This window comes from Lepidochelys kempii, chromosome 1, assembly GCF_965140265.1.
Source record: "Lepidochelys kempii isolate rLepKem1 chromosome 1, rLepKem1.hap2, whole genome shotgun sequence".
Lineage (NCBI taxonomy): Eukaryota > Metazoa > Chordata > Testudines > Cheloniidae > Lepidochelys > Lepidochelys kempii.
In genome coordinates this window covers 171,214,520-171,227,198 of record NC_133256.1, presented here as the reverse complement: position 1 = coordinate 171,227,198, position 12,679 = coordinate 171,214,520, and the positions used below count along the sequence as shown (strand labels likewise).

The 12,679-nt window shown below is 38.7% G+C and overlaps 1 protein-coding gene across 2 annotated transcripts in view; it reads left to right on the top strand.

Annotated features, from left to right (window-relative positions):
• The window catches only part of NCAM2 (neural cell adhesion molecule 2), a 557,227-nt gene that overhangs the window by 522,006 nt on the left and 22,542 nt on the right, over positions 1 to 12,679 (top strand). The gene's annotated exons all lie outside the window — the stretch shown is intronic.

Sequence of the window (12,679 nt, the reverse complement as noted above, 5' to 3'; positions counted from 1 at the left end):
GTTTTTCCAGCACTGGGTTTGAAAATTGGTGTTAGTTACACCCATTTTTATACACCCTTATTTTATACAGTGTATATTTAGTACATAATCCTGAGAAAAACTAAAATTGGCATTATTATGTGGCATTAGAGGCACACTGTATTTTATGCTATTAAAATGAACAGTATAGCATATTTATTTTACAAATCCAATGTGCACATTTTCTCCGTGGGAAAATAGTTATTTTTATAAAGCATGTCATTTTTATCAGGATGCACGTTAACTGAAATGTAACACAAGCTTAGCAAACCTGATCAGTTGCGTATTTTCAGTACTGTTTCATTGAAAATGTTATACACTATGTGTTCACTCTGCTAGTGTGAAAAATACTTTAACTGCTACAATCTCTGTGAATTTCTATTTTCTAAAAACACTCTAAATACAAACAGTTTCTGGGGTTTTAATAATTAATTTGTGAAACATTAACTTTTAATTTCCCCCCCATCCCTTTCTTGTTTCACTGACATTCTGCTCTATTGGCATTTCCTGCCACCTCAGCTTCTTCCCTGAAGAATGTGTGCATATTGTACATGTGATGTTCCTCAGCATCATTACAAACATAATGTCCAGAAATGTATGTCATCTTATGCATGTCTTCCATTTGTTGTTCAATGTCCATTTTATTTTATGTACCCTTTCTGTCTCCATTTTTGTAATAAAGAAAATTGAATGAAAGCATCCTTATCTGTATTTTCTTTATTACTGGTGAAACCTCTTGTCCTTGTCCTGTATTTCCTTTATATCATATTTGGCTGACTAGAATTCGGAACTTCATGGACAACATTTTTGTTTCAACAGTTAACACCAATATTTTATCACTAAAATCCATAATACCATTTCCCCCATTCTTATTTTGGCTTATGTTAGGTGGCTGCTACACTACTCTTCTAGAAGAGCAATTATCTGGTCTCTTCCAAGATGGTTTTAGTGGCCCTTAAGGCTTGTCCACACACACACGCACAAGTCGTACCACTTTAACTATACAGTATAAAAATGCTTTATATAGTATAGCTTATTGCCATATGAAAAGGGGAACAAGCTAAATAAATAGAAGGCACCTTGATTGCGGTATAACTCCATTCGCATTAAGGCTTCTACCGACATAGTTATTTGTGTAAAAAGAAAATCACACTGCCAAAATAGCCAAAATAGTTATACAGTACAAAAACTGTATAGATTAGGTTTTACTGTAATTGTGCAATAGTATTTAGAATTTAAATTGTTCTGATGAGCTCACAACTACTGTATTTGTATTTGCCCCAACTTTAGTGAACAGGCAGAAAATCCCACGGAACTCTTAAATGCTTTGTCCGTCCAAATATAGTGACCAATTAACATAGGTCCTATTTCTCTTTCAGGCCTTCTGACTGTATTCTCTCTGAATAATACTATCAGCTGGCACAAGGTTACTAATCAAAACTGCGTGGAGTGCACACAACATGATTTGGGTTCAACAGGTGGCAAGACAAAGGCATTGTCCTTTTTCTTCACTTCATAGTAATGCAACACTTATATAAAGCCATACCTTTTCAAAGCCCTCCACACACATTCACTGATCCTTACAACACTTCCATGAGATAGGTAGGTAAATGATATTGTTCCCAATTTAAAATTAGGAAACCAAGCACAGAAGTTAAGTCACTTACCCAGAGCTATATAATGAGTCAGTGGTAGAACTCATGACACAAAAACTACCCTAGTTGGATACAGTATGGAGGAATTCTGGGCTAGTTCTACGCTATCCACTCTTAGCTTCCCAGTGGAGGAAGCATGTAGGAAGGAGAAGAGGGCATTCCGAGAGCTGGGTGTGTTCTAAAGATCCCCAGCTGAAGAATGACCCTTGTTGCATCTGGATATAACTAAGGGCAGCCTCCAGTGGTCATGCGATCATATAGCTGGCTTAGAGCCTGCTTTGCCCCTTCTTTTGCTGTGTACAGTACTGGTGCAGCTGAAAATCCAGGCCTAAAACTCAAGTCTTTGTGTTAGTGATTGAATTCATGTTCATCCTCATCCAGCGTGAATTGGTGTAAGGATTTGCATTGAAGGGACATCACTATTAAATGCCAAATCTCCAAGCCCTGCATAACTGAAATGGCCATTGAAGTCAAGGGGACATGAATACATACAGGGCTCCAAGATGCTGTTTCTGTGTTAGCATTTAACACTGATGATCTGTCCCTATTTCTTTAAGACCCTAGTACCTTCCTTCAATGCAATTTTCTGTCATCCATTTTTTCCCCTGTTTTTTCAGGTTCTGAAATCAATTGGGACAAGCCAGAAATCTTTATTCTTAATAAATGTTGCTATGGTACCATGCCTATATGGAAATTAACCCCTGAAATAAAAACCGCAAAGATCATAAATTTGGAAGTATGTTTAATGACCAATTTCAATTCCACCTTGTATTTCAAAAACTGGCCAGGTTATGGGTGTCACTTCCTAATGGTAAAGAGAGTAAAAATTATGACGAAACTTGTTAATACCTTAGCTCAGCTACACTCTCAGAATACTTCTACCCCTTTATTTTGCATTATCTTTAGATGGGTCACTATTGTGTCATTGCTACTTAAGCAAATGTATGCTTGAAGGCAATGGGGAGGCCTGTTTAAAGACTGATGGCATGATATTGCCCATCAGATTATCTCCTCCTCAGTAAATTCATGTGCACTCATATAGATGCACTTGTCAAAAAAATGTTGTTTTCTCAGGATAAATGAGGTGTGAATGTTACCCAATATACAGGAGTTTTTTTTTAATTTGGCTTTTTTTCCCTAAAACAGGGAATGTTCTGAGGAAGAATATAAATGATGAATTCCTCCTGTGTGTTTTTTTTTTTTTTGGTGTGTGTTTGTGTGTATGTTTATTTTAAGGAGAGACACACAGCATTCCCTTTCACATAATTAATGTTGTGCATACTTGTCTGTCTCCCTAGCCTAATAAATCTTTCAAGTACTGTAATGACAGTGGAGACAGAGTTGAGTATCCAACTAGACCTTTTCAGCCATATTATATATAGCCAAATTTTTATTTCAAGAAGGCCAAGGAGCCACAATCTGCACTTTGAAGGATGTAGTGATCAGGCTTTTCCAGCTAGTACATAGTCAGCTGGCATAAATTTGAAGCAACCTGTTCTGGGGCAGATAATCAGATAATTGGCTGTTGGGTTTTCAGTTTCTTCTCCTTTCCACCTCTCCTGGGCTGCCCCAGATGGCTCTGTGCAAAAGGACAGCCATTCTTTGCTAGGCACTAGGCCCAGGCAGAACTAGTCAATGGTCTATCTGGATGTTTCTGGGGCACTCACAATCTAGCAGGGAAGCAGGTAGTTGAGCAACCAAGGGTATGTCTACACTACAACAAAAGCCCAGAGTTAGAACACAAGGTAGCAGATCCTGGGATTGTTAACCTGAAACTTGAGTGTCTACACTCACTTGTAACCTCAGTCCTACTGGACTTGTGTTCTGGGAGTCTGTCAAAAGTATCCCACAATTGCGTTGTCCAAATTCTAAGTCCTCTGGAAGGTCAAGTTTGGTGGACAGTCAAGTTTTCCCACACTGCACTACAAACAAAGGGCATCTACACTGCATTACGCAGGCCAAAATTTAACCACCCATATCCCAGACTGCCTAGTGCTCTTCCAACGTGGCCATTGTAGCTCTTTGTTTGTGGTGCAGTGTGGGAAACTTTGACTGTCCAGAAGACAAAGAAATTCAGTCTGTGCGATACTTTTGGTGGACTCCCAGAGCACAAATCCAGTAGCACTGAATGTAAATTGCAAAGCAATAGGGCTTGACCTGACTCAGATTTGGACCCTCCAACACAGTGATGTTTTGGGACTGAACCCTGGTTTAGCGCAATTTATGTGTAGCCAGAAGAGGGTTAAGCCTGAGTTTGAACCCTGGGCTTATATTGTGGTGTAGATATACCCTTACTTCTTCCTCCCCTATGACACAGCAGGTATCCACCGCGGAGCTGCTGAGCAGCTGCAGAAAAGAAAGACCCAGAGCTGCATGAAGTACTCCCAGGTCAGAGCAGAAGTGCTCCTGGAACTACCGGGGGGGGGGGGGGGATTTGAGGTGCCAGGGATAATTCAAAGCCTTCTTTTTAAATATCAAAAACCATGGCTCCAGGAAGGCATTTCAATTAACAATAAAATATATATTTTCTTGTTAGCACTTTCATTCTCAAGAGCTATCAGTTGGACACCCCTGTACTGGACTCTGAAGTCCCTGTACACCACTGTGGCTATTTCATTTACATCCACTTTTAGATCCTTTTACATTGCCAGAATGGTATAAAAGGGCTTTAGTGTAAAGGAGAATTAAGCCCTAATAACTCATTTGTCTAAAAGGGTCATTAAGGGACAATCCTTGCCTAAAAAGTAGAGGACAAATGCATTTGGAAAGACTGCTTTTCTACAAGAGGTAATTACGGTATATATAATTCAAAGGAAAGCCTCTCTTGGATTTACAAGAAAAGCATAACATTCTTGATAAGCATCATTTCTGATACTCATAGCTCAGAAACTGTATCAGCTCTAAAATGGACACTCTCAACTATGAAACTGAAAATATCAACCCCTCCTCCACCCACATTTTCTGTTATTTACAGCACATACTTCCATATCTGATCCTTTTGTCATTGAAGTCATGCAACTGACTTCAGTGTTAGCTGGCTTATGGCCATAACTAGCAATGAGCTAATTTATTACTGGGGCATTTGGTAGGCATTTGACTTGCTGTCATATAATGACAAGGAAAGAGTTTGGGTTAACATTCACAGTATATCTACAGCAGGCAGAATTATATGGTGATCTTATTTCACAAAGACCATCAGAATCAGAATGTTGCTGAACGTATCAAGCAACACAAGGCATAACTGTTTATTGTGACAGGGTGTACTAGGCTCAGAGGCCCCCTGCTGGAGGCCTCATGCTCCTACCACACTCAGGTAAGAGCAATAGAGGTGGGACCTCCAGGCTGCCTAGAGAGACTCTGAGAAAGCAGCTAATCAGAGAAGAGGCAGCAGGGGGCAGCCAATCAGAGCCCAGTAGGCTCACATAAAAGGAGCTTCTGGACAGAATAGATTAATTTGTTGGCAGGGACCAAGGGAGTAAGGAAGGTGCTCCTGACTGGCTGAATGGGTAAGTAGGACTGCTTTTCTCTTTCATTATAAGGTGTTCATGTAATTATTTTTTTTTTAATTTTCTTTCCCCTAGTTCTATTTACAAAACAATTACAACTATGCAAGACCTCAGATGGTCTTGAATCTCAGCACTATGCTCAAATATTAATTTTTATAGTTTATTTTATGTGTATATCCAAAAATAATGCAGCAATAATTATTGATAAATTGTACAAAATAGAAACATATAGCAAAGAAGAAATAAGATAAAATACACAATATACTTTTGTCAAACTGCAGTCATCATCAACATCTCAGGTGACAACTGCTACAAAAAAAGACAGCTAGGACAGGAATGCCTCCTGTGCTAGCCTATAATAGTTCACTAGTAAATAAGAGCTATGCTGTTGTAAAATGACAGATTTGCATGAACTCAGGAAAATGATAAAAGACAAAAATACCATATCACCTGTGGATGAACACTTTTCACAAACTGATCACTCCATGTCTGACCTATCAGTCCTCACCCTCAAAGGAAACCTGCACAACACTTTCAAAAGATGAACCTGGGAGCTTAAATTAAAAAATTTGCTCTACACTAAAAATCATCGTTTCAATAAAGACACTAGTTTTAAGGCTTATTACAACCATTTGTAACCCACTAACCTTCTTTGTCCTATGACTACAGCAGTGTTAATAGGCGACTGCACCTTTAATGGGCCCTTAAAATATGTTTTGACTACTTACCCTAAACAATCTGTTCCACCTTCTATTTAGCTATGCCACTGAGTATGTACCCCAAACCTGAAGACAACATCTGGGTAAGCTAGAAAGACTGTCCCTTCCACCAACAGATGCTGATCCAATAAAAGATATTACCTCACCTATCTTCTCTCTCTAGATTTGCTCCTGTGAGTTAGACATACAAAAACTGTATGTCTGTGAAAGGAAAGAGTAAATGGTGACAAATGTCCAACTACTGGCTTTTCAGACTCCAAACTATTCATATTCATGAAGTATTGAATAAGATATAATCTCACTATCTGAGCCTTTGAAATTAAACTCAGGCACATCATCAATTTCTTTTGATTTGCATGTCAAAATGTCACAGCATTGGCAAACTCATATATACATTTCCATCAAAAATAACACTGAATTTACCAGAAAATTTTTTACCAGAATTGACCAGAAAAAAAGTATTGATTCTTTAATGTCCAACAGAAGAAACTGAACATTCAAAACCATTTTCTTATTTGACTGACTGGACCTGGACAAATGTTATTTCCTTCGTGGCCCATCATTAGAATACTTTTGCACTTCTGTACACACTATATACTTCTGTCTCTATAAGTATTGGACACAAAAGACACAGGAAAATCCAACTTACATTGGTTTCAGAGTAACAGCCATGTTAGTCTGTATTCGCAAAAAGAAAAGGAGTACTTGTGGCACCTTAGAGACTAACCAATTTATTTGAGCATGAGCTTTCGTGAGCTACAGCTCACTTCATCGGATGGATACCGTGGAAACTGCAGCAGACATTATATATACACACAGAGATCATGAAACAATACCTCCTCCCACCCCACTGTCCTGCTGGTAATAGCTTATTTAAAGTGATCATCAAGTAGGGCCATTTCCAGCACAAATCCAGGTTCTCTCACCCCGCTCCAAAAACCACACACAAAAACCTGGATTTGTGCTGGAAATGGCCCACCTTGATTATCATGCACATTGTGAAGAGACTTGTCACTTTGGATGGGCTATTACCAGCAGGAGAGTGAGTTTGTGTGTGTGGAGGGTGAGAGAACCTGGATTTGTGCTGGAAATGGCCCAACTTGATGATCACTTTAGATAAGCTATTACCAGCAGGACAGTGGGGTGGGAGGAGGTATTGTTTCATGATCTCTGTGTGTATATAATGTCTGCTGCAGTTTCCACGGTATGCATCCGATGAAGTGAGCTGTAGCTCACGAAAGCTCATGCTCAAATAAATTGGTTAGTCTCTAAGGTGCCACAAGTACTCCTTTTCTTTTTGCCAACTTACATTGGTAAGGAATGATAGTGAAGTGTAGCAGCTCAGAAACTAGATAGCTAGACAGTAGTTGCTTTATTCTTTAATGGCAATATAAGGCATTTAAGAATCTAGTCCCCAATCCTACATAATTGAAGTTTTGTTATTGACTGTAATGAGGGCAGGAGCAGGCCCCTAGTGAGGAGGAATAAATGGAATATGTAATCTGAATTCTAATAAAGGTAATAATAATTTATAAGAGTCTAATGTAAAAGATTGTTCTATAAGCCTTCCTCACTCTGCTGAACACTTTATCACACAGATAGTACAATGGAATTCAGTTGGTACTACTCATTAATTACTCACCAATATGAGTAAGAGTTGTACTGTCTAGCCCTATACCGCTAAATCCTAACACATGAATCTTATAAGGTCAGATACTATTTTCCAGTTTTACAGCCTAGAAAAGGATAATATTTAGCATTATCCTTATGTGTCTGAAATAATGCAATACTACATTCTTGCTATTTGAATGCCTGTCAAAAGATACTTTTTTTAAAATCAAAAGCAAGAGTTTTTAATGAACTAAATAAGAAGCCATTAAATCAAAGCTAAGTTCCAGCCTTTATAGATGCAATAACAATATCTAGTGAGACTTTAGATACTGTTTTTAAGGATATTTGATGTGAGGATGCCAGCCATTTGGTATCATGGACAACCTCTATTGCAATGAGTACAAGCGGGCAGTGTGAAAGAGAGGACAAACAAGGTAATTCCTTCCACCTGCCACCTTCTTTGTTAGTAGTTTCAGAAAATCTCTCTACCACATAGTTATCAGTTCCTTCAGCTTTCTGACTCTTCCCTTTTTTTTTTTTTTGGGGTGGTGGGGGGAGGGACACAGTATTTTGAAGGAATTGTGGATTCTAGGTATAATACAATGGTCCTGACTCTCCACTGCGCTACATTTGTGCAGTCATTTACACAGTTCAAAATGGGTGTAAAATGCTACATCGGAATGGCAGGCTTTTACACCATTGCACTTACTTTGCACTGGTATAAATAACTGCAAGGTTGAGGGCAATGGAGAATCAGCTCCAATATTTTTAAGCTGCAATTGAGGAAAAAATAATAAACACTTGTAAGTGCAAAGGTGGCTTTTCCTATGGGGGAGGGGTCTCAAGTATCATTTGTGTACGTACAATTTTGTGCATAAGTACCTGTATGTGAACTTTTTGTGCTCTATCACAGAAGGCATGATACACAGGTGATACATGGACATGCAAGCAATAGAATTTACACAAACAAAATCTATTTGAATACACAAGTTTTGCCTGTAAGAATGCTATCCCCTTGTGGACAAGCAATAGATTCTGTGCTCTGGATGTAGAGGACAGTATATGAATTGCCCTTGTGCAGCTATGTGTGCATATTCAAGTGAAAGCAGCCTTCGGAATACCTGTAGTAACCACGTACAGGGGTGGACATAAAGCACAAGTTTTGGAATCAATAAATACTTAGTTGGAGTCTACAAAATTAAGTATTTCCACTCATTTCTCCCCACTTAGGAGGAAGTTCTGAATTAATTGCCGAATTCCTCTGTTTTTTGTCCCACCTACTTTATTTAAAACTTTTTTCTGATGCTAAACAAAAGTATTACTAGATCTTGAAAATACAGTTCAGTATTGAAGAGTTTGCCAAAACTTTCCACCTTTTATTTTAAGAACGTGTACCACGTTTATTATTAAAGCTTCATGAATCATTGTCCTATGATAAGTGTTTATTTGAAGAAGTGGATGCACACGGTGCTTTTTTGAAGCTGGCAGTTCCTTTCATTATCATGACGTTAATGTATAGCATATTCTTAATGCCACATTCTGTGCAATTAAAAGCATATTATACTAAAAGCAGCATTGATTTGACAAATGACAATCAAAATGCATGACAAATATATTTTTTTTCAGATCAGTGTTTTAAAAGGTATGGTTATGGTTCGATTACTAAAGATGGGTATATAATAAACCTTTCAAGGAATATGCTCAGACTCAATTCACTCAAATTAACATAGAATTAATAGGATGTATATTAAGTGTTCAATATAGTAGGGAAGCCATGCACATAAAGAATCTAAACATATATTACTATTGTAGCTCTTCACAGAAGGCAACTAGAACTTTAAGTCAATATGATACATTATGGAACATTTTGAAAAGTGTTCCATTGACTTCACTGGAAGCTGAGTTAGGCTAACGCTGAGTCCCATTGACTTCAGTGGGAGCAGAGTTAAACCAGTGCTGGTTACTTTTGAAAAATCACATCCTTAAACAATAATTCAGAAACAGAAAGGAAAAAAAAGCAGCAAAAACAGATGCATTTTTGCACTAATTTAATGTTTATTCCTAAATGTCCATAGTAAGGAATGACAGGATAGGATAATGGGTCCATCAGTATTAGAAAAGCAATGATGGCAAACCTATGGCATCCCAACCATCAAGTCCAGCCTCAGACTTTGGTGGAGTTGGTAAACCAGGAAGATAGGTGTGCAGAAGCAAAATGAGGAAAATTGTTAACTAGGGTCAAGTATTCTAAAAATAAGTCTTCATGAAGGAATAAAGGGGGCAGAAAAGACACAGATATCAGGAAACCAAGGACCGAAGAGGGATCACATGGTTGCTGTAGTAAGAAGAAGAAAAGGCGAGACAGAATGAATGGAAAAGAAAGGGGGAGGCAGTCAGAAAACAGGGGTCAGAAGTGAGGGAAGGAAAGGGTCAAAGCAAAGAGAAACTAAGGAATGATAATGAGGAAACAAAACAAGAAAGATTTACTGTATGGAGAAAATTTTGAACTAATGAATGGGAATACTATATATACAATTCATAATTAACCTGTGGAACTCATTGCTACATGATAATGCTGAATCCATAATTTTCAAACTAAAGTTAGGTTCTTATATATGGAGCAGCTAGCATCCACGGTTGAAACATTGGGCCCAAGATCTTAATGGATTCACAAAAGTATTAGAGATTTATATGTGGGAAGTGAACCTACACAGGCTCTTTAAATTATAAAAAACAAACCTTATACCTCAAGATATAAGCTGAACACTAAGAGGTCGGAAGAGGAAAATTCTGCAAGTGGGTTACAACATAATTATTGCCTACAGAGTTTAATTTTCCTTTCTCTGGGGCATTTGGTGCTGACAACTATTAGTCAGGATACTTGGCTAGATGGAAGTTAGTTCTGAACCAGTATGCCACATCTTATGGGCCACATCATCATCTTCTGCACTAAATCATTTGGCAGAGACTTGAGAGGATGGACTTACTTTGAGGATTGTTTCATGCAGATTCCCCCTCATTGTTCCATTGAGGGGAGTAGGCTTGCTCGGTTCCTGTAGACCAGACTACAAGGCCTGCCTCTTAAGCTTGGTGGATCCTGCTGGAATCCAGAAATCATCAGCGGTTCTCCCAGCTTTGGCCTGTCACTTCTCCTTAAACTGACCAGGTCTTTCAGCACCCGCGCCCCTGAGCAGTCCCCAGACTCTTCTTGGGTTCCAGAATTGGTTGGGGGCTGTGAAGTCCAGCGTGTATTTGCATGGGTTGAGGGAGATCCATGTCTGGAAAGTTCCCTTGGGTCTCTCAGGAGCACAGTCCAAATCTATGTAACTAGTAGGGCTGATGTATTTCCAGAATTGCTATTGAAGACTGAGCTCACGATGAAGTGATGAACACCTACACATTTTGATCTATTGCATCACAAAGGACAGATGTTCAGAGAACTGCAGTGATGCATGCTGGGATACCATTAGTGCTATACAAAATAGTGAAAAATTATGAAATATTTCATGGATTTTTTCACATTTTCATTTCAGGCGATTCGGCACCTACTTTTCAGAGCTTCAGAAAGGCAGGAGTGATTAGCCTCTCTATACCCAATCAAAGGGGGAGAGGGTAAGGAGCCTCCACTTCCTTTACACAGGCCAGTGATGGGCTTCCCAGAATCACAGCCCCGCTAGGGTTAATATTGCCTATCCAAAGGATGTTTGCACAAGGAAATATAATCATCACAATAAATAATATGCTGAATGAATTGTACCCATAATGAGTGCTTGCTCCTGAGACATGGAGCCTCCATTGATGCATTCTAAGAGCTTCACCCTGAATGCCTTTCACATCCTAAATGCTCACTGACTTTACTGGGAGTTTTTCTTAAGTAGAAAACAGATTATCAAGCCCAAATAAAGTATGGGTATAAGGAAAGAGTGAAGAAGAGAAAAATGAGCATTTTTTCCTAGATTTTAAACCATGTTTTTTCTTATTTTCAGTACATGGTTTCTTCCAGTCATGTATGTAGTAAAGGATGTTTGGGATAACATGTTGTACCAACACTCTTGTTTTTTGGTCTTGTTGATAAACAGTATGTAAATCTCGGAATGAATAGCCTGAACTGAAATGAACTTGAAAAGTTACTGAAATAGGGCTTTGCTTCAAGAACCTAAAATGTAAAAAGTGGTTGTTTATTTTCTTAGTGAGATAAAGTAGAAAAGCAAACAAAAAACAGCCCATATCTGTGTCAGAGCAAAAGAACAAAAATAATAGAAAGAAAGGATTAATTTATGAGATTCAGATTTAAATCCAACATTACATTAGTTTGTCATATCTGCTTTTTAAATTTAGTTTGCCAAAACAGTGCTTTTTGCTTTTGATGACTAGATAGCATGTCCTCGATATTTGCAGTGGTGCCTCTGTAGTATAGGATAGTAAAAGGAATTCTGCAAATACTGGAGTCATGTTATCTAAGATAAAGTCAGAAAGGTTTTAAGCATTTAGTTATGTTTTATGTGCAGGAGCCAGCAGGTAACAAGATGAAAGAACGAATTACTTTCAGATCTCAGAAAGCTCTATGTGTGCTTATAGTCAAAGCTATAAAACCCAAGTATAATAAAATGCTCTTGCGCTAATGCGCCTATTGATTGTCTGTTATGTGGATGAATCATTTCAGTTCTGAAACAGGAAATACTGAGCACTATAGAAATGTTCTTGTTAGTAGTCGAAGTAATACTGTGGTAGCACCTGTAGGCCTCAGCTGAGATCTGAGCCCCGTTGTGCAGGGTGCTGTACCAGCACACAGTAAGAGTAGGGCAGTGGGGAAGCAGACTGCTACTGGGTGTGGTTTGTCCCTGAACCATCTTGCTATGGGAGCATATGATGGCTGCAGACGGTGCCCTGTTGTGGGTACATCTTACTGTCCCTCCAAAACTAAGCTATGTGTACCTCTTCCTAACAAGCATACCTTCCAACCAACACCTCACACCAAAACACTGCTCTTGGAACCATGTACTGCAGTCAAGCATGTGACATGTTCCCCGTCCCTGCCAGTGGTCACCCTCATTAGTTACTGATTCTGCTGTGCTGTTCTGTAGGTATACGGGAAGGAAGAAGCTCCTTCCAGGAGATTCAGGACAATGTCATTTAAAAAAAATACATTGATTTCTGCATAATTTTTTTT